Source organism: Aotus nancymaae, unplaced genomic scaffold (assembly GCF_030222135.1).
Source record: "Aotus nancymaae isolate 86718 unplaced genomic scaffold, 86718_ANA_hifiasm-v0.15.2.pri h1tg000011l, whole genome shotgun sequence".
Taxonomy (NCBI): Eukaryota; Metazoa; Chordata; class Mammalia; order Primates; family Aotidae; genus Aotus; species Aotus nancymaae.
In genome coordinates this window covers 23,241,866-23,265,645 of record NW_026988422.1, presented here as the reverse complement: position 1 = coordinate 23,265,645, position 23,780 = coordinate 23,241,866, and the positions used below count along the sequence as shown (strand labels likewise).

The 23,780-nt window shown below is 39.7% G+C and overlaps 1 protein-coding gene and 1 pseudogene across 2 annotated transcripts in view; one reads left to right on the top strand and one right to left on the bottom strand.

Moving 5' to 3' along the window:
• STRN3 (striatin 3) overlaps positions 1-23,780 on the bottom strand; it is a 127,396-nt gene that overhangs the window by 70,829 nt on the left and 32,787 nt on the right. The window lies entirely within an intron of this gene.
• On the top strand, positions 902-23,060 carry LOC105729016 (HIG1 domain family member 1A, mitochondrial-like; annotated as a pseudogene).

The following is a 23,780-nucleotide window of genomic DNA, read 5'->3' as shown; positions in this document are numbered from 1 at the left end:
CATAGCCCTAAAACTAAAAATGTTTTTTAAAGTATCATAAAACAAGAAACAAAGAATAGGCAACACAAACACTTTGTGGCCCACAAAGCCTAATACACTTACTTTAGAAGTCTGTCAATCTCCCATACTAATACCAAACAAAATGGGCCTAAAATTTTAAAAGGTGACAAGAGACAAAGAACATTATTACATACAGTCATGTACCACATGACGTTTCAGTCAATGACAGACTGCATATACAACGGGAGTCCCACATAATTATAATGGAGCTGAAAAATTCCTATCACCTAGTGAAGTCACAGAAGTCTAGAAGTCATAGCTATCGTTAACACTGTAGTGGGACGCATTAGACGCATTACTCATGTTTGTCCTGATTCTATTATAAACAAATCTACTGTGTTGTCAGTCATATAGAAGTACAATACATATAATTATGTACAGTGCTTAATACTTATAATGACAATAATGACTATCTTACTGGTTGATATATTTACTGTACTATGCTTTTTTTTTCTCCTGAGACACCCAGACTAGGATGCAGTGTGCAGTCACAGGTCCCTATACCCTGTAAGTGCTGGGCTCAGGTGATCCTCCTGCTTCAGCTTCCAGAGAGTAGCCAGAACTACAGGCTTGGGCCACTGGCCAGGCTAATTTTTTTTTTTTTTTAATTATTTTTGTAGAGAAGGGTCTTGTTTTGTTGCCCAGCCTGGCCTTGAACTCCTGGCCTCAAGTGGTCCTCTTGCCTTAGTCTTCCAAGTTGCTGAGATTACAAGTGTGAGCCATCATGCCTGGTTCTACCATTAAATTTTAGAGTTTATTCCTACTTATAAAAAGAAAAGTTAACTGCAAAAGTGCCTCAGGCAGGTCCTTCAGGAAATATTCAGAATAAGACACTGTTGTCATGGGAGATGACAGTTCCATGTGTGTTACTGCTCCTCAAGATCTTCCAGTGGGACATGATGTAAAAAAGTCAATGATATTAACCTAGGCCTTCCTAGGCCTTATGTAGGCATAGGTTAATGTGTGTGTTTGTGTCTTCATTTCTAACAAAAAAAGTTTAAAAAGCAAAAATAAATTAAAAATTTTTTAAATAGAAAGCTAATAGAATAAGGATAAAAAGAAAATATTTTTATATAGCTGCACAATGTGCTTTTTTTTTAAATTTCATAAGCTATCTAGAGATGAATGTGCTTGTTTTAAACTAAGTGTTATGAAAGAAAATGCTGAAAAAATTAAAATTCATAAAGTAAAATGTTTATGGTAAGCTAATTTACTATTAAAGAAAAAATTTACATAAATTCAGTATAGTCTAAGAGTACAGTGTTTACAAAATCTACAGGAGTGTACAATAATGCCACAGGCCTACAAATTCACTCACCACTCACTCACGGACTGACTCAACCACGCAATTTCCAATCTTTCCAGCTCCACTCATGGTCAGTGCCCTATACAGTTGTACCGTTTTTTTATCTTTTTTTTTCTGAGACAGGGTCTCACTCTGTCATCAAAGGCTACAGAGCAGTGGCACGATCACAGTTCACTGGAACCTTGACCTCCCTAGGTTCACGTGATCCTCTCATCTCAGCTTCCAGAGCAGCTGGGACTACAAGCACCTACCACCATGACTGGCTAATTTTTCTATTTTTTGGTAAAGATGGGGTTTCACTATGTTGCCCATGCTGGGCTGAAACTCCTGGTCTCAAGCAATCCTCCCTCCTCAGTCTCCCAGAGTGCTGGGATTACAAGTATGAGCCACGGCACCTGACCCCATTTTTTACTATACCTTTTCTATGTTTAAATACACAAATACGTACCACTGTGTTACAACTGCCTATAGTATTCCGTATAGTAACATACTATAAAGGTTTATAATCTCAGAACAATAGGCTGTATTATCTAGGTTTGTGTAAGCACATTCTGTGATGTTCACAAGATGAAATCACCTGACAATACATTTCTCAAAACATTCTTTTCGTTAACTGACACGACTATATCAATAAAAAGTTCAATACAACAAGAAGACATTACAACTATAAACACACACATACCTAATGACAGATCACCAAAACATATGAAGCAAAAACTGACAGAATAAAAGGAATAATAGACAACAGTAGTTGGAGACTTCAATACCCCACTCTAAATAATGGATAGAGCCACCAGACAAATGGTAAGAAAGAAAATAGATGATCTGAACACAACAAATCAACGAGCTCTAACACGCACATGCAGAACACTTTACCAAACAACAAAATACATAACCTGAGTGCACGGGGGACAGTCTCCAGAATAGACCATGTAAGCTGAGTCACAAGTTAAGTCTCAATAACTTTTTTATTTTTTTTAAATGGGGTCTCATTCTGTTGCCCAGGCTGGAGTGCAGTGGTGCAATCTCAGCTCACTGCAACCTCTGCCTCTTGTGTTCAAGTGATTCTCTTGCCTCAGCCTCCTGAGTAGCTGGGACTACAGGCGCACTCCACCACACCCAGCCAATTTTTGTATTTTTTTGGTAGAGACAGGGTTTCACCATGTTGGTCAGGCTGGTCTCAAACTCCTGACCTCAAGTGAACTGCCCACCTTGGCCTCCCATAGTGCTGGGATTACAGGCGTGAGCCACCAGGCTCAGCCAAGTCTCAATAACTTTTAAAAGACAGACATCAAAGTTTCTTCTCTGACCACAAGATAAAGTTAGAAATCAATAACAAAAAAAACTGGAAATTCACAAATTTGTGGAAATTAAACAACATACTCTTAACCAATGAATCAAAGAAAAATTAGGAAACAAAATGAAAACGAAAACACAACATACCAAAACTTAGAGGATGCAACATAAGCAGTGTTCAGGGGGAAATTTATAGATATAAATGCTTACGTTAAAAAACAAGAAAAGAGTTGGCTGTGGTGGCTTACACCTGTAATCGCAGCACTTCGAGAGCCCAAGGCAGGTGGATCATTGAGGTCAGGAGTTCAAGACCAACCTGGCCAACACTGTGAAACTCCATCTCTAGTAAAAATACAAAAATTAGCCAGGTGTGGTGGCACGCATCTGTAGTCCCAGCTATTCGGGAGGCGGAGGCACGAAAATCACTTGAATCTGGAAGGCAGAGGTTGCAGTGAGCTGGCAATAGAATGAGACTCTATAGTAAAAAAACACAAACAAAAAACCACACACAAGAAAAGGACAGGGCATGGGAGCTGGGATCTGAAGCCAGTTGGATTATGAGGGTTTTGTTGCTCTTGGGAGATTCTTCTAGCAATTTCCATACCAACCAACACAGATGTTTCTCTTTCTTCATATGATGATCAGGGATCCAAACGTATCCAAAAAGCTAAAGAGGCACCATTTTCCCTCCACTAAAATGGCAGGTTTGTAGCAATTGTTGCAGTAGATATACAAATTGAAGAGCAGGAAAAACATTAAAATGTCCCTTCACCTGATCCACATGCATGTGACAGCCCAAGGCTTTGTGGTGGGAACAATGACTGTTGGTGTGGGCTATTCCATGCATTCGGAATTCTGGACAAAACCTAAGCCTCAGAAGAGACGCAGGCCAGGCGCAGTGGCTCACATCTGTAATCCCAGCACTTTGGGAGGCTGAGGTGGGCAGATCACCTAAGGTCAGAGTTCAAGACCAGCCCGGCGAACATGGTGAAACCTGTCTCTACTAAGAATACAAAAATTAGCCAGTTGTGGTGGCGCACACCTGTACTCCAAGTATTCCAGAGGCTGAGGCAGGCCAATCACTTGAACACAGAGGTTAAGGCTGCAGTGAGCCAAGACCATACCACCACACTCCAGCCAAGGCACAACAGAGCAAGACCCCATCTCAAAAAAAAAAAAAAAAAAGAAAGAAAGAAAAGAAAAAGAGTCTTGGTCTTGGTGCTATCTTGTTAGAGGAGCTTGCTTTAGTTAGACATGTCATTACTGAAGTTAAGTGTTCACACAGAAAACACATTATTTGATGGAATTCAGACAATAACACACTGTTTTGAGTATTGACTTCCTTTCTTGCAGGCTTGATTTGCCTGGTGACCAAATTATTAGTGACTAGTTCACTAACTAGTGAATGAGATCATTCAGAGGAGTCAAGTTAACAGATATATGTCACCTAATGTACTTTACTATGTAAAAGTATCCATTTTCTTAAACTGTTATAATGAAATTAGTTCCAAAGAAGACAGCAAGCCAATCCAGAAGTACTCTCAGTTTGCTGCAGAATCCCACATGCTTTGGATGTTACATAGGAGCCCTATTTACCCCAGTTAACTTAACTTTCTTCTGCCTGCCTAGTAGACTGGTTGGCTCCTTAAGTGCATGGGGTGCAGTGACTTATGCCTGTAATCCCAGCACTTTAGGAGACCAAGGTAGGAGGGTCGCTTGAGGCCAGGAGTTCAAGACCAGCCTGGCCAACATGGTGAAATCCCGTCTCTACTAAAAATACCAAAAAAACTACCCAGGCGTAGTGGTGGGCACCTGTAATCCCAACTACTTGAGAGGCCAAGGCACGAGAATTGCTTGAACCCAGGAGGCAGAGGTTGCAGTCAGCCAAGATCGCACCATTGTACTCCAGCCAGAGGGACAAAAGTAAAACTTTGTCTCAAAAAAACACAAAAAACAAAAAGTGCTTGGGGCTGGACATCTGTATTCCCAATGCTTTGGGAAGCTGAAGCAGGCAACATGGCAATACCCCATCTCCACAAAAAAACAAAAACAAAAAAATTAGCTGGGCATGGTGGTGCACACCTGTAGTCCTAGTTACTTGGGACACTGGGTGGGGAGGATAGCTTGAGCCCAGGAGTTTGATGTTACAATGAGCTATGATTGTGCCACTGTACTCCAGCTGGGCAAAATAGCAAGCCTCTGTCTCTAGTTAAAAAAAGAAAGTGCGTTCCTCCCACAATGAAAAGTGTGTCTAAACTGAACCCACAGCAAACAACGGAGCTACAATCCATGGTAATATTTATTTAAGAATCACAATTGTAAAGATTAGGCTGGGTCCAGTGGCTCACACGTAACACTTTGGGAAGCTGAGGTAAGTGGACCACCTGAGGTCAGGAGTTCGAGACCAGCCTGGCCAACATGGCGAAACCCTATCTCTACTAAAAATACAAAAATCAGTCATGTGTGGTGGCATGCACCTATAATCCCAGCCACTCAAGAGGCTGATGCAGGAGAATCGCTTGAACCCGGGAGGCAGAGGCTGCAGTGAGCTGAGATTGCGCCACTGCATTCCAGCCTGGGTGACAAAAGTGAGACTGTCTCAAAAAATAAAAATTTTTTTTAATATAAAGATTAGAATAACTTAATTATGGAATCCAGTTTAGCTCTTTAGCAACTAGAGAATTATATTCTGCTACTGTTCTATTATAATATTTTAAAATGTAATCTTGAAATATATATGTATATTTTAAGCCCTGATACAAATAAAAAAGAACACTATTAAGATGTGTACATTATGTTTATTTTCTCCGTAAGAATCATATATTTTAAACTAAACAAATTATCTATAATGGAAATGATTAATGATTTATGAGCAAGTTGGTTTTGCCAGACATTATATACAAACTTTGATACACTACAGAATGTTTTATTACACTTGTGAAATTCTCTTGTCTAACCTGAACTTATATCCCATAGTGATAACAATTGATATACTGCTACTAAAAGTGAACACACCAAAAATAATAGTAAGTAAAAAACAAGACAAACTCTAACAACTTTACAACTTAAGAAACTAGAAAAAGAACAAACTAAATCCAGAGCCAGTAGAAGAAAATAAAGATTGGAGCAGAGATCGATGAAACAGAATAGAAAAAAAAAAAAATCATTGAAAGCAAAAGTCAGATCTTTGAAAGGATAAAAAAAAAACCAACGTGACAACCCTTTAGCTCAGTTGGGGGCGAGGGGAGAAGAAAAAGAGAATAAAGGAGAGAGAGAGGGAGACAGAGACTCAAATTACTAAAATCAATATTAAGGTTAAACTGGAAACCACTAATTCCACACAAATAAATCTCTCAACAAAGAAAAGCCTTGAATCTGATACCTTCACTGGAAAATTTCACCAGCATTTAAAGAACAGCAATCTTTCTCAAACTTTTCCAAAAATTTGAAGAAAAGGGAATACTATCCAATTCATTCGATGAGGCCAGCACTGCCCCGATAACCAAAGACAGACAGAGACACTAAAGAAAACTATAGACCAATCAACATCCTTTATGAACACTAATACTAAAATTCTCAACAAAATACTAGCAAACTGAATTCAGCAGCATATTAAAAGGATTACACATCATGACCAAGAGGGATTTATTCCTGTAATGAAAGTATGATTCAACATATCAAAATCAATCAATGTAAGAAAGTACATTAACAGAATGAAGAAAAAAGTCATGATTATCTCAGTGCAGAAAAAGCACTGGACAAAATTCAACACCTTTTTTTTTTTTTTTTTTTTTGAGATAGAGTTTCGCTCTTGTTGCCCAGGCTGGAGTGCAATGGCCTGATCTCGGCTCATCACAACCTTTGTCTCCAGGGTTCAAGCAGTTCTCCTGCCTCAGCCTCCCGAGTAGCTGAGACTACAGGCAGAGCCACCATGGCTAATTTTGTATTTTTAGCAGACACGGGGTTTCTCTGTTGGTCAGGCTGGTCTTGAACTTCCGAACTCAGATGACCCGCACACCTCAGCCTCCCAAACTGCTGGGATTACAGGCGTGAGCCACTGTGCCTGGCCTCAAAACAGTCAACACACTAGAAACAGAAGAAAACTACCTCCTCATAATAAAAGCCACACATGAAAAAACTATAGTAAACACAGTCAATGATTAAAGACTGAAAGCTTTTTCTCTAAGATCAGGAACAAGGCAAGGAAATCCACTTTCACCACTACTACAATACGGTACTAGCCTTCCTATCAATTAGGAAACAGAAATAAAAGGCAACCAAATTGGAAAGGAAGAAATACAACTATTTGTTCACAGATATGATGTAGAAACTCAAAGGATTCCACAATAATCTATGAGCACTAATAAATGAATTCAGCAAAGTAACAGAATACAAAATCAACACAGAAAAATCAGTTGCATTTTTCCAACAGCATGTGCTCACTTTGTTAGCATTTTTTGGCAATGAAGTGTTTTCTTTTTATTTATTTATTTATTTATTTTTGTTTTTAAGATAGTCTCACTCTGACACCCAGGCTGGAGTATAGTGGTGCAGTGTCAGCTCACTGTAGCCTGTACTCCTCCTCAGACTCAAGTGATCCTCCTGCCTCAGCCCCGAGTAGCTGGGACTACAGGCAAGTGCCACAGCACCTGGCAAATTTTTGTTTTATTTATTCATCATTTTCAAGGGTTTTTTTTTTTTGTAGTTGTGCTATTTTGGGGTTCCTTGAGATTCTATATAATGAAAAACCTGAAATTAAGAAAACAATTCCATTCACAATAGCATCAAAAAGAATATCTAGGAATTAACTTAACCAAGGATATGAAAGACCTATATAATGAAAACTATAAAACAATGGTGAAAGAAATGTAAGAAGATATAAGAAACAAAAAAACATCTCATGTTAATGGATTACAAGACTTAATGCTGTTAAAATGTCAATAATAGGCCAGGCGCAGTGGCTCATGCCTGTAATCCCAGCACTTTGGGAGGCCAAGGTGGGCGGATCACGATGTCAGAAGATCAAGACCATCCTGGCCAACATGGTGAAACCCTGTCTCTATAAAACAAAAAAAATTAAAAAGAAATAAAATGTCAATAATACCCATAGCAATCTACAAATTCAATGCAATCCTATCAAAATCCCAACTTATTTCCGCAGAAAATAGAAAAATCCATCATAAAATTCATATGGAATCTAAAGGAACCCCTAAACAGCACAACTACAAAAAAAAACCTTGAAAATGATGCATAAATAAAACAAAATTTGCCAGATGCTGCGGCACATGCCTGTAGTCCCAGCTACTCAGGGGGCTGAGGCAGGAGGATCACTTGAGCCTGGGGGAGTACAGGCAACAGTGAGCTGACACTGTGCCACTACACTCCAGCCTAGGTGACAGAGTAAGGGCTAACTCAAAACAAAAATAAATAAATGAATAAAAAGAAAACACTTCATTGCCAAAAAATGCTAAAAGTGAGCACATGCTGTTGGAAAAAATTGCACAGACTTGCTTGACAGAGTTGCCAGAAACCTTCAAATTGTAAAAAACCCAGTATCTGCAAAGTGCACTAATGTGAGGTCTGCCTATACTATGATGTACCCATGCTGCCTGTGAAGCAATAGAGTATTACGTGAAAGGAGACTTCAGGCCAGGCCCAGTGGCTCACGCCTGTAATTCCAGCACTTTGGGAGGCTGACGCGGGCAGATCACCTGAGGTCAGGAGTTCAAGACCAGCTTGACCAACATGGTGAAAGCCCATCTCTACTAAAAAGACAAATATTAGCCGGGTGTGGTGGTGCATGCCTGTAATCTCAGCTACTGAGCAGGTTGAGGCAGGAAAATCACTTCAACCAGGGAGGCGGAAGTTGCAGTGAGCCAAGATGGCGCCACTACACTTCAACCTGGCATCAGAGCGAGACTATGTCTAAAGAAAAAAAAAAAAGGAAACTACTAGTTATCTAACTAGAGGAAAAGAAGTCATTATATGAAAAAGACACTTGCACATGCATGTTTACAGCAGCACAATTCACAATTGCCCATCAACCAACGAGTGGATTAAGAACATGTAATATATATATGTACCATGGGATATACTACTCAGCCATAAAAAGGAATGAAATAATGGCATTTGCAGCAATCGGGATGGAGCTGGAGACCATTATTCTAAGTGAAGTAATTCAGGAATGGAAAACCAAACATTCTATGTTCTCATAACTGGAAGCTAAGCTATGGGGATACAAAGACTTGAGAATGATATAATGAACTTTGGGGACTTGGGAAGAAGAATGCGAGGGGGTGAGGAATAAAAGACTATACAATGGGTACCATATACACTGCTCAGATGTGAGGTGTGCCAAAATCTCAGAAATCACCACAAAGAACTTTTCCATGCAACCAAATGCTACCTGTTCCCCAAAAACTACTGAAATTAACAAAGTAAAAAGAAAGTAGACTTGAAGCCTGGGCAATATAGCAAGACTACATGTCTACAAAACTTTTATTTAAAAAATTAGCCAGGTATGGTGGCATATGCCTATATTCCCAGCTATTCGGGAAGCTGATGTGAGGATCACTTGAGCCCAGGAGACCAAGGCTACAAGTGAGCTATGATTGGGCCACTGCACTCCACCCTGGGTGAAAGAGAAAGATCCTGGTTCTAAATAAAATAAAATAAAACAAAGTGGACTTGAATTAATTGTAAATATATTTTATAAATTCTAAGATAACTACAAAAAGAAAAAAAATTTTAACTATAGTTCATATGCTAGGACAGCAGACAAAATGACTTATATAAAATTCCCAATTAAACCAGAGAAGGCAGAAAAAGTTTAAAACAAAGAACAAGTACAAAAATAGAAAAAAGTTACAGACATGGTACTAAGCAAATTACATCGATAATAACTTTAAATGTGAATTATTTAAATAAGCCAATCAAAAGAGACTGTTGTAGTGAATTAAAAAAATAAAATGCCAGACAGGTTGCCTACAAGAAATTTTATTTAAGTATAAACACAGAAAATGACTAAAAGTAAATGGTTGGGGAGAGTTATACCATGCAACATTAATTCTTTAAAAGTAGGACTAGATGCATTAATTTCAGACAAAGCAGACTTCGGAACAAGGAAAATTATCCAGGATAAAGAGGGATATTACTTAATGACAAAGAGGTCAATTCTCCAAGAACACAACAACCATTAGTGTGTCAAAATAGGTGAAACAAAAATTGAGAAATACATGAATCCACTATTATAGCTAGAAACTACAACACCCCTCTACCAGTAACTGAGAGATCCAGCAAGGCAGAAAACCAGTAAAGATACAGTTCAACTGAACAGCTAATGCAAGAGATGAGCAAAGAAAAGGTATACAGATTGAGAAAGTAGAAATAAAACTGTTTGCAGATGACCTGACTATGTTAAAAATCCTAAAACATAAACAAAAAGAACCCTGAATCAAAGAAGTTTACGTATAAAGCAGGGTGGCTAACGCTTGTAATTCCAGAACTTTGAGAGGCCAGGACAGGCAGATCACTTGAGCCCAGGAGTTCAAGACCAGTCTGGCCAACATGGTGAAACCCTGTCTCTACTAAAAAATACAAAAATTAGCTGGGTGTGGTGGCACACACCTGTAGTCCCAACTACTCAGGAGGCTGAGGCAGGAAGGTCATCCGAACCTGGGAGGCAGAGGTTGAAGGGAGCCAAGATCATGCCACTGCACTCCAGCCTGGGCAACAGTGTGAGACTCTGTCTCAAAAAAAAAAAAAAAAAAAGGCAATTATAGCAAGGTTGTAGGAAACAAGATTAATAAACAAAAGTCTGTTACTTCCCTATACAATAGTAATAAATATTTAGATTTTGACACAGTGCCATTAATCAGCTGGATCTAATTGATAGCCACACAGTACTTTAAGAACAGCAGAACACACATTCCTCTCAAACTCACATGGAATGCTCATCAAGAAAAACATTTTGGAACATAAAACACACCTTAACAACCTTAAAAGATCAGAATTCATACAGTGTACTATCAGACTACAATAAAATTAAAGCTAGAAATCAGTAACAGAAAGACAGATAGAAAATCCCGAAATATAGGAAATTAAACATACTTCAAAATAACACATTGGTCAAAGAAGTATCAGGATAAATTTTAAAATATTTTGGCCGGGCACAGTGGCTCACACCTGTAATCTCAGCATTTTGGGAGGCAAAGGTGGGCAGATTACCTGAGCTCTGGAGTTCAAGACCAGCCTGGCCAACATGGTGAAACCCCATTTCTATTAAAAATACAAAAATTGGCTGGGCATGGTGGCATGAGCCTGTAATCCCAGCTACTCAGGAGGCAGTGGCAGAAGAATTATTTGAACTCAGGAGGTAGAGGTTGCAGTGAGCCAAGACAGCACCACAGCACTCCAGCCTGGGTGACAGAGCAAGACTCTGTCTCAAAAAAAAAAAAAAAAAGTAAAATATTTTTAACTAAATGAAAATAAAAATTAAGTTCATCAAAATCTGTAGGATGTAGCAAAAACAGTGCTTAATGGGACATTTATAGCAGTCAAGGCATATATTAGAAAGGCTGGTCATGGTGGTTCACATCTGTAGTCCCAGCACTTTGGGAGGCCAAAGTGGAAGGATCACTTGAGCTCAGGAGTTCAAGACCAGTGTGGGCAATATTGTTGAGACCCCCATATCTACAAAAAAAAAAAAAAAATTAGCCAGGCATGGTGGTATGTGCCTGTGGTTCCAGCTTCTCAGGAGGCTGAGGCAGGAGGATCCCTTGAGCCATATCATACTACTGCATTCCAGTCTGGTTGACAGAGGAAAACCCTGTTTGAAATAAATAAATAAGTAAATATATAAATTAATGGCCGGGTGGTGGTTCACACCTGTAATCCCAGCACTTTGAGGGGCAGAGGTGGGCAGATCACCTGAGGTCAGGAGTTCGAGACCAGCCTGGACAACATGGTGAAATCCCGTATCTACAAAAAAAAAAAAAAAAAATTAGTTGGGTGTGGTGTTGGGCACCTGAATTCCCAGCTACTCAGGAGGCTGAGGCAGGAGAATCGCTTGAACCCAGAAAGCAGAGGTTATAGTAAACAGAGATTGTGCCACTGCTCTTCAGCCCGGGAGACAGTGAGATTCCATCTCAAAAAAAAAAAAAAAAAAGGGAAAGAAGGGTCCTCATTATTATGGACATTAAAAGGAAAATAAAAATTATAAACACCTTTATGCCTACAAATTTGATAACTAAGATGAAATGGACCAATTCCTTAAAAGACACAATCTTCAAAAACTCACGTAAGGAACAATAAATAATGTGAATGGATCCATATCTATTAAAGAAATGGAACTAACAATTAATAAGCTTCGAAAATAAAAAGCATCAGGCCCAGATGGGCTCAATGGTGAATTCTACTAAACATTTAAGAATGAAATACCAACTCTTTACAATCTCTTCCAGAAAACAGAAGCAAAAGGAACACTTACTAACTCATTTGATGAAGCCAGCATTATCCTAATATCAAAAACAGATAATACACTAGAAGAAAGGAAAACTACAAACATATCTCTCATGAGCATTGATGCAAAACTCCTTAACAAAATATTAGCAAAAATCCAACAAAGAACTATACACCACAACAAAGTAGGATTTACTTCAGGTATACTAGACAGATTCAACATTCAAAACTGTTACTATAACACATCATTAATTTGCTAAACAAGCTAAAGAAGAAGTAGTATCATATGATCGTAGTAATGGATACAGAAAAGAATTCGACAAAATCTTATACCCATTCATGACAAAAACTCTCAATAAACAGGAATAAAGGGAACACCCTCAACTTAATAAAGAACATCTATGAAAAACCTACAGTTAAATATCATATTCAATTATGAAAAAGTAGATGCTTTCCCCCCCTAAGACTGGGAACAAGGCAAGGATCTCCTCTTTCATCACACCTATTCAACATCATACTCAAAGTCCTAGCTAATGCAAGAGATGAGCAAAGAAAAGGTATACAGATTGAGAAAGTAGAAATAAAACTGTTTGCAGATGACCTGACTATGTTAAAAATCCTAAAACATAAACAAAAAGAACCCTGAATCAAAGAAGTTTACGTATAAAGCAGGGTGGCTAACGCTTGTAATCCCAGAACTTTGAGAGGCCAGAACAGGCAGATCACTTCAGCCCAGGAGTTCAAGACCAGCCTGGTCAACATGGTGAAACCCTGTCTCTACTAAAAAATACAAAAATTAGCTGGGTGTGGTGGCACACGCCTGTAGTCCCAACTACTCAGGAGGCTGAGGCAGGAAGGTCGTCTGAACTTGGGAGGTGGAGGTTGAAGGGAGCCAAGATCATGCCACTGCACTCCAGCCTGGGCAATGGTGTGAGACTCTGTCTCCCAAAAAAAAAAAAAAAAAAAAAGGCAATTATAGCAAGGTTGTAGGAAACAAGATTAATAAACAAAAGTCCGTTACTTCCCTATACAATAGTAATAAATATTTAGATTTTGACACAGTGCCATCTACCTCAGCACCAAACAAATCATGCACAAGAAGAAAACTACAAAAAAACTGTGATGAGAGAGATATCAAAGAAAATCTAAATAAAAGGCAAGATTTTAAAAGTGCCTTTTTATTGTGAAGATAAGGTCAAAGACCTAGGCCCCTTGACAAAAAAAGGTTTTGTAATGGAATGTGCAGTTGTCTCAATAAAATAGGCAACAGAAAATTCATTTTTTATGTGGCCAACTCAACAAATTTTGTTAATTACATTGATCTGAAGTGTATCGCAAAGGCAAAAATTAATTTTTACAAACTTGTTTCCAAATACAATTTCAGTTGATAATTCAGGGTAAGAAACATTATTGTTGATTTTCAGGATAGCTTTTCTTCCTTTGAATACAGGAAAAGGTATTCATTTGGGACCACATTTTATTTTATTTTTTTCTTTTGAGACAGAGTTCCGCTCTGTTGCCCAGGCTGGAGCACAGTAGCATGATCTCGGCTCACTGCAACCTCCATCTCCTGGGCTCAAGTGATTCTCCTACCTCAGCCTCCCAAGTAGCTGGGACTACAGATGCATGCCACCACAGCTGGCTAATTTTTGTAATTTAGTAAAGATGAGATTTCACCATGTTGGCCAAGTTGGTTTTGAACTTCGGACCTCAGGTAATCCACCTGCCTTGGCCTCCCAAAGTGCTGGGATTACGGGCATAACCCACCATTCCCAGCAGGACATTTTACATATCATCTTAATTTATTCAACAATCAGCATGTAAATCCACATAAGAATTATATGAGGCCAGGTATGGTGGCTGACACCTGTAATCTCACCACTTTGGGAGGCCAAGGTGGGCAGATCACAAGGTCAGTAGTTCCAGGAGTTTGAGAACATCCTGGCCAACATGGTGAAACCACATCTCTACTAAAAATACAAAAATTAGCTGGGCGTGGCATGTGCCTGTAATCCCAGCTACTTGGGACGCTGAGGCAGGAGAACTGCTTGAGTCCAGTAAACAGAGGTTGCAGTGAGCCAAGATTGCGCCACTGCACTCCAGCCTGGGCAACAAAGCAAGACTCTGTATGCGGGGGGAACAGCAGGGGAGAATTACTTGATATTTGTCCTTAGCAGTAGATAATTTTTTAACTGCAAGACCACTAGAGGTCACCAGTGTAAAACTTTCAACTCTGATTCGGCTGGTAGTGAACTAAAGTTTAACTACTATTTTGCAATTTTTTTTTTTTTTTTTTTTTTTTTGAGAGGGAGTCTTGCTCTGTCACCCAGGCTGGGGTAGACTGGCACGATCTCGGCTCACTGCAATCTCCGCCTCCCAGGTTCAAGCAATTCTCCTGCCTCAGCCTCCTGAGTAGCAGGGATTACAAGTACCAGCCACCACACCCGGCTAATTAATGTATTTTTAGTACAGACGGGGTTTCACCATGTTGTTGGCCAGGCTGGTCTTAGGTGATCCGCCTGCCTCGGCCTCCCAAAGTGCTGGGATTACAGGCATGAGACACCATGCCCAGCTCTATTTTGCAACGTTTCTTAAAAAACGGTATCTTGCTTTGACAAACAAGTTAACTTCACAAAATGTGTTCTATCGCAAGAGTTTTCTTACTTAAATTTTTTTTTTTTAAGACAGAGTTTCGCTTTGACACCAGGCGCCAGGCTGGAGTGCAGTGGTGCGATCTCAGCTCAATGCAACCCCTGCCTCCCGAGTTCGAGCAATTCTTCTGCCTCAGCCTCCCGAGTAGCTGGGACTACAGGCACGCACCACCACACTGAGCTAATTTTTGTATTTTAGTAGAGACAGGGTTTCACTATGTTGGCCAGGATGGTCTCTGTTTCTTGACCTCGTGATCTGCCCGCCTTGGCCTCCCAAAGTGCTGGGATTACAGGTGTGAGTCACTGCACCTGGACAAAAAATTTTTTTAGAGAAAACACTAGATATAGGTGAGTTTTGTTTTATTTAGTGATTTTAAGACATTCTTTAGCACTTACTATAGAAACTGTAACACCATTCAGGAGCAAACAGCCAAGGAATTTAAAAAATAACTTTAAAATACTTTAGCTTTGGAAGCAACATACAGGCAAATTTGAACACAGGAAGTTTACCCCCTTAAGGTAGGAAACTATGAGCTATTTTAATGATACTTTCTTTTTTACTTTTATTTTTTATTTCAGAGATGGTCTCGTTCTGTTGCCCAGATGGAGTGCAGTGGTGCCAATCATAGTACTTGTTGGGTACTGTGCTTATTGTCTGGGTGATGAGATCACTGGGACCCCAAGCCTGAGCATCAAGCAATTTACTCATGTAATAGTAAACCTGCATATGTACCCTTTATTCTATGATGAAAGTCAAAACTTAAAAAATAAATTAGAAAAATTCTACCAAAATGTAACCTCCATAAAATTAGAAATTTTTAATCTTTGCTCACTGATATATTCCTATTATCCAGAACATTGCCTGGCATATGAAAAGACTCAATAAATATTTGGCAAACTTTTGTTACTAAATAAATGAAGTCATAAAGTTCTCAGTTTTCTCAACCATAAAATATGGGAATGACCATATGTGTGCAATCTCTTACAATATCTCAGGCTTGGAAGAACTTACTTCATCTTCAATAAATGACATTACTTAAAATAAGGCAAAGATGTTTTTACATTTGCAAAGGGAGAATTCACTTTGATCAAATAAATGTTTGTGATTCATCGGATTAATCTACTCTACACTAATTCAGTATATTAATAATAAAAATGACAGAAATACTTAAGATAGTTAAGAAAGTAAACATGAATAAGCTGGAAGAATCCTAAATTTAGCAGTCAGGTATTTATATTCATATTTATTCCTATAGTACTTAATTCAATCAATGTAGTTATTTAACCTAGACTTCAAAATTTCCAAGAGAAAAAAACTGAACGCACTCTCTATAATACATATCTAACTAACCTTAAAAAAGTAAGTGAAGGAAATAATATTCTTTGAAAATTCCCTTTAACATCTCATGTAGACATTAAGTTTCTGTAAATAGAGTGTCAGGAGGCAGACACTGGGTTGCATCTAGGAAGGGAAGAAGAGTGGGGATGGTGGCAGTAAAAACAACAAAAAGAATATCTGATTTGGCCTACAGACACTGATACTGCAAGATATCCTGGATAGCTCTGTGGAATAACATGGCATCTTCCCAAACGCACACACACAAAAGGCCTATAAAAATGTTTAAATGTATTTCTTTTCATGAAAAAGTCTTGATAATTAAAACTCCCTATGAAGGAAAAATGAAGCAGGCAAAGAAAGAACAGGATTTAGAATTCTAAAAAAACCAACCACACAAAAAAGAATTAAAACCTAGCTGTTAATAAGTCACCTAATCTTGAGATGGGTAGCTTTTAACTATCTAGGCAAAAAATTATTCCCATTACTTACTACTAGCTCACTAAAACTACTCATAAGTATGACAATTATACAAGTACATTGCTCCCAAAATTTTGACATTGAGAACTAATAGCTGGCCAGGCGCGGTAGCTCACGCCTATAATCCCAGCACTATGGGAGGCAGAGGTGGGTGGATCACAAGGTCAAGAGATCGAGACCATCCAGATCAACACAGTAAAACCCTACCTCAGCTAAAAATAAAAAAATTAGCTGGGCATAGTGGTGCACGCCTGTAGTCCCAGCTACTCGGGAAGCTGAGGCAGGAGAATTGCTTGAAACCAGGAGGCGGAGGTAGCAGTGAGCCTAGATCGCAGCCATTGCACTCCAGCCTGGGTAGCAAAAGCAAAATGTCGTCTCAAAAAAAAAAAAAAAAAAAGAACCAATAGCTTAATTTGCTACACCCCCTTTAGAAGTAATAGATACTTAATGATTTCAATAGATGAGAATTAGGCATTTAGAAATTCCTAGGCTATATTTCTTTTTATTGAAGTATTCTAAGCTTTAAAATAGATGTGACTGAGGAATACTATTATTTCTTTTGTTTTTAAATTGCATTTAGGTTTTGGGGTACATGTGAAGAACATGCAAGATTGTTGCATAGGTACACACATGGCAGTGTGATTTGCTGCCTTCCTCCCCATCACCTATATCTGGGGCATTTCTCCCCATGCTATTTCTTCCCAACGCCCCACCCACCGCTGTCTCTCCCCTATTTCCCCCGACAGACCCCAGTGTGTGATGCTCCCCTCCCTGTGTCCATGTGTTCTCATTGTTCAACACCCACCTATGAGTGAGAACATGTGGTGTTTGCTTTTCCGTTCTTGTGTCAGTTTGCTGAGAATGATGCTTTACAGGTTCATCCATGTCCCTACAAAGGACACGAACTCATTGTTTTTAAAGGCTGAATAGTATTCCATGGTGTATATGTGCCACATTTTCCCTGTCCAGTCTATCATTAATGGGCATTTGGGTTGGGTCCAGGGCTTTGCTATTGTAAACAGTGCTGCAATGAACATTTGTGTGCATATGTCCTTATATCAGAGTGATTTATAATCCTTTGGATATATACCCAGTAATGGGATTGCTGGGTCAAATGGAATTTCTATGTCTAGGTCGTTGAGGAATCGCCACACTGTCTTCCACAATGGTTCAACTAGTTTACACTCCCACCAACAGTGTAAAAGTGTTCCTATTTCTCCACATCCCCTCCAGTATCTGTTGTCTCCAGATTTTTTAATGATCGCCATTCTAACTGGCATGAGGTGGTATCTCAATGTAGTTTTGATTTGCATTTCTCTAATGACCAGTGATGATAAGCATTTTTTCTTATGTTTGTTGGCCTCATGTATGTCTTCTTTTGTAAAATGTCTGTTCATGTCCTCTGCCCACATTTGAATGGGCTTGTTTTTTTCTTGTAAATCTGTTTTAGTCCTTTGTAGATTCTGGATATCAGCCCTTTATCAGATGGGTAGATTGCAAAATTTTTTTCCCATTCTGTTGGTTGCCGATTCACTCTAATTACTGTTTCTTTTGCTGTGCAGAAGTTGTGGAGTTTGATTAGGTCCCATTTGTCTATTTTGGCTTTTGTTGCCAATGCTTTTGGTGTCTTGGTCATGAAGTCCTTGCCTACGCCTATGTCCTGAACGGTTTTGCCTAGGTTTTCTTCTAGGGTTTTTATGATGTAAGGGCTTATGTTTAAGTCTTTAATCCATCTGGAGTTAATTTTAGTGTAAGGTGTCAGGAAGGGGTCCAGTTTTTGCTTTCTGCACATAGCTAGCCAGTTTTCCCAACACCATTTATGATACAGGGAATCCTTTCCCCATTGCTGGTTTCTGTCAGGTTTGTCAAAGATCGGATGGTTGTAGATGTGTGGTGTTGCCTCTGAGGCCTCTGTTCTGTTCCATTGGTCTGTATCTCTGTTTTGGTACCAGTACCATGCTGTTTTGATTACTGTAGCCTTGTAGTATAGTTTGAAGTCCGGTAGTGTGATGCCTCCTGCTTTGTTTTTTTTTTGCTTAGAATTAACTTGGCTGTGCGGGTTCTCTTTTGGTTCCTATGAAGCTTAAGTTGTTTTTTTCTAGTTCTGTGAAGAAGGTCATTGGTAGATTGATGGGATAGCGTTGAATCTGTAAACTACTTTGGGCAGTATGGCCATTTTCACGATATTGATTCTTCCTAACTATGAATATGGAATACTTCTCCATCTGTTTGTGTCCTCTCTTATTTCGTTGAGCAGTGGTTTGTAGTTCTCCTTGAAGAGGTCCTTTACATCCTGTTAGTTGTATTCCCAGGTATTTTATTAGCTTTGTAGCAATTGTGAATGGGAGTTCGTTCTTGATTTGCCTCTCTTTAAGTCTGTTATTGGTGTATAGGAATGCCTGTGATTTTTGCACATTGATTTTGTATCCTGAGACTTTGCTGAAGTTGCTTATCAGTTTGAGAAGATTTTGGGCTGAGACGATGGGGTCTTCTAGATACACAATCATGTTGTCTGCAAATAGAGACAATTTGACTTCCTCCTTTCCTATTTGAATACCCTTTATTTCTTTTTATTGCCTGATTGCTCTGGCTAGAACTTCCAATACTATATTGAATAGGAGTGGTGAGAGAGGGCATCCTTGTCTAGTGCCAGATTTCAAAGGGAATGCTTCCAGTTTTTGCCCATTCAGTATGATATTGGCTGTTGGTCTGTCGTAAATAGCTTTTATTATTTTGAGATACGTTCCATCAATACCTAGTTTATTCAGGGTTTTTAGCATAAAGGGCTGTTGAATTTTGTCAAAGGCCTTGTCTGCATCACCTGAGATAATCATGTGGTTTTTGTCTTTGGTTCTGTTTATGCAGTGGATTACATTTATAGACTTGCGTATGTTGAACCAGCCTTGCATCCCTGGGATGAATCCTACTTGATCATGGTGGATAAGCTTTTTGATGTCCTGTTGCAATCGGTTTGCCAGCATTTTATTGAAGATTTTTGCATCTATGTTCATCATGGACATTGGCCTGAAGTTTTCTTTTCTTGCTGAGTCTCTGCCGGAATTTGGTATCAGGATGATGTTGGTCTCATACAACGATTTGGGAAGGATTCCCTCTTTTTGAATTGTTTGGAATAGTTTCAGAAGGAATGGTACCAGATCCTCTTTGCATGTCTGGTATAATTCTGCTGTGAACCCGTCTGGACCTGGGCTTTTTTTGGGTGGTGGGCTTTTAATTGCTCCATCAACTTCAGACCTTGTTATTGGTCTATCCAGGGTTTCGGCTTCTTCCTGGTTTACGCTCGGGAGGATGCAAGTGTCCAGGAATTTATCCATTTCTTCCAGGTTTACTAGTTTATGTGCATAGAGATGTTTGTAATAAGCTCTGATGATGTTTTGTATTTCTGTGGAATCCGTGGTGATATCACATTTCTCGTTTTTTATTGCATCTATTTGATCATTCTCTCTTTTCTTTTTTATTAATCTGGCTAGTGGTCTATTTTGTTGATCTTTTCGAAAAACCAACTCCTGGAATTATTGATTTTTTGAAGGGTTTTTCGTGTCTCTATCTCCTTCAGTTCTGCTCTTAGTTATTTCTTGTCTTCTGCTAGGTTTTGAGTTTTTTTGGTCTTGCTCCTCTAGCTCTTTCAATTTTGATTATAGGGTGTCGATTTTAGACCTTTCCTTGCTTCTCATGTAGGCATTTATTGCTATATATTTTCCTCTAGAGACTGCTTTAAATGTGTCCCAGAGATTCTGGTATGTTGTGTCTTCCTTCTTGTTGGTTTCAAAGAACATCTTTATTTCTGTCTTCATTTCATTGTTTATTCAGTCAACATTCAAGAGCTAGTTCTTCAGTTTCCATGAAGCTGTGTGGTTCTGAGTTAGTTTCGCAATCCTGAGTTCTAACTTGATTGCACTGTGGTCTGAGAGACTGTTTGTTATGATTTCCGTTCTTATGCATTGGCTGAGGAGTGACTGACTTCCAATTATGTGGTCAATTTTAGAGTAGGTGTGATGTGGTGCTGAGAAGAATGTGTATTTTCTGTGGATTTGGGGTGGAGAGTTCGGTCAATGTCTATTAGGTTTGCTTGGTCCAGGTCTGAGTTCAAGTCCTGGATATCCTTGTTAATTTTCTGTCTCGTTGATCTAATATTGACAATGGGGTGTTAAAGTCTCCCACTATTATTGTGTGTGAGTCTAAGCCTCTTTGTAAGTCATTAAGAACTTGCTTTATGTATCTGGATGCTCCTGTATTGGGTGTGTATATATTTAGGATCGTTAGCTCTTCTTGTTGCATTGATCCTTTTACCATTATGTAATGTCCTTCTTTGTCTCTTTTGATCTTTGTTGCTTTAAAGTCTGTTTTATCTGAGATGAGAATTGCAATTCCTGCTTTTTTTTTTGCTCTCCATTTGCTTGGTAAATCTTCCTTCATCCCTTTATTTTGAGCCTTTGTGTATCCTTGCATGCAAGATAGGTTTCCTGGATACAGCACACCGATGGGTTTGGCTTTTTATCCAATTTGCCAGTCTGTGTCTTTTGATTGGGGCATTTAGTCCATTTACATTTAGGGTTAATATTGTTATGTGTGAATTTTATCCTGCCATTTTGATGCTAGTTGGCTGTTTTGCCCATTAGCTGATGCAGTTTCTTCATTATGCTGATGCTCTTTACCGTTTGGTATGTTTTTGGAGTGGCTGGTACTGGTTGTTCCTTTCTATGTGTAATGCCTCTTTCAGGAGCTCTTGTAAAGCAGGCCTGGTGGTGATGAAATCTCTGAGTACTTGCTTGTTTGCAAAAGATTTTATTTTTCCTTCACTTATGAAGCTTAGTTTGGCTGGGTATGAAATTCTGGGTTGAAAGTTCTTTTATTTAAGGATGTTGAATATTGGGCCCCACTCTCTTCTGGCTTGTAGGGTTTCTGCTGAGAGATCTGCTGTAAGTCTGATGGGCTTCCCTTTGTGGGTAACCCGACTTTTCTCTCTGGCTGCCCTTAGCATTTTCTCCTTCATTTCAACCCTGGTGAATCTGACGATTATGTGCCTTGAGGTTGCTTGCTCTTCTTGAGGAATATCTTTTTGAAGATAGAAATATCTTTTTGAAGAAGAAAGGATACCTCTGATATCCTTTCTTCTGCTTGGTCAATTCGGCTGTTCAAACTTGTGTATGCTTCACGAAGTTCTTGTGTTGTTTTTCAGCTCCATCAATTCACTTATATTCCTATCTAAGTTGTTTATTCTTGTTAGCATTTCGTCAAATCTTTTTTCAAGGTTATTACAGTTTCTTTCCATTGGGTTAGAACATGTTCTTTGAGCTCACAGAAGTTTCTTATTACCCACCTTCTGAAGCCTGATTCTGTCAATTCATTACACTCATTCTCCATCCAGCCTTGTTCCCTTGCTGGTGAGGAGTTATGATCCCTTGTCAGAGGAGAGGTGTTCTGCTTTCGGGTGTTTTCACCCTTTTTGCACTGGTTTCTTCCTATCTTTGTGGATTTATCCACCTGTCGTCTTTGTAGTTGTTGATGTTCAGATTGGGTCTCTGAGTGGACGTCCAGTTTGTTGCTGATGAAATTATTTCTTTCTGTTTCTTAGTTTTCCTTCTAACAGTCTGGCCTCTCTGCTGTAGGACTGCTGAGGTCCACTCCAGGCCCTGCTTGCCTGGGGATCACCTGCAGCGGCTTCAGAACAGTAATGGTTGCTGCCAGTTTCTTCTGCTATCTTTGTCCCAGAAGGATATCCACCTGATGTCAGTCTGAGCTCTCCTTTATGAGGTGACTCTTTGGATATACGCGGGTCAGGGAGCTGCTTGAGGAGACAGTCCGTCCTTTATAGGAGCTCAAATGCTGAGCTGTGAGCTCCATTGTTCATTCAGAGTTGCTGGGCAGGTACATTTAAGTCTGCTGCAGCAGAACTCATAAACGCCCCCTTTTTTTTCCCAGGTCCTCTGTCCCGGGGAGTTAGGGCTTTATTTATGAGTTTCTGTTGAGCTGCCACCTTTTTTCAGGGCTGCCCTGCCCAGCAAGGAGGCAGCCTAGTCACTGTCTGACTGCAGAGGCTTTGCTGAACTGCTGTGGGCTCCGCCCAGCTGCCGTGTGAACTTCCCCTGCAGTCCTGTTTGTACAGGTGTAGTTAGAAGTGCCTTGACAATGGCGGCCCACCTCTGTAATGGCAGGCTGCCTCAGCAATGGTGGACGACCTCCATAGCAGTGGAGCGCCTCGGTAATGGCAGACGCCCCTCCCCACAGAGCTGGACCATCCCGGGTTCAGCTGTGCTTGGCTGTGAAACTCTCAATCCAGAGTGTTTCAGATTGCTGTTTTTTTGTGGGGGTGGGACCAGCCTAGCCTGATCACCTGGTTCTCTGCCTCAGAGCCTTTTTTTTTTTTTTTGTCCCCCAGGCGTTCCAGTCGCCTGTTGAAAAAGCGTCAGCATCTGTTGTGATTTCCCTTGCGGCGACCCACTGTGCCGGCTGAAACAGCCGCGCTGAGATTCGTGGCGCTTTTTTGCCTGGGAATCTCCTGGCCTGGCTCCCTGTTTCAGTCCCCTTTTCTATCAGTTGAATGGGCGACTCTGTCTTCCCCAAGCTCCAATCGCCAGCTAAAATGCTGCCCAGACCCGTGTATTTTGTACGGAGAATTGCTGCGCTGGTGCACCAGTGGAAACAGCCGCACCAGCCGAAATAGCCGTGCTGGTGACCTGTGGGGCTCCTCTGCCTGGGAATCTCCTGGTCTGTGGGCAATAAAAATCCATCTGGAAATGCAGCGTCCACTCACTCTCCACGCTTTTGCTGAGAGCTGCAATCCCGAGCTGCTCCTAATTGGCCATCTTGGATCCGTCCTCTACTATTATTTTTTATAATACAAATATTAGATATTTAGTAGTCTGAACAGTTTCATAAACATTTCTTACACGGGAAAATATACCATTAAGGAGAACTTTAGAATCCTCACATAAATACGTTTAAATGATGACCCACGTTGGACTTACGTTTGTTTATAGTTTTATCATAAGAAACACATCTTTGGCTAACATTTACACACTTACATCTTTTGCTGTTTGCACGCTTCTATCTTCTGCTAATATCTTAGGCACACATTAATATCCTTTTCCATTTTTTTCTGTCCAAATACTACCTGTTCTTCAAGACCTAGCTTGACATCTATTCTATTAAGTCTCCCACACACTCCCCTCAG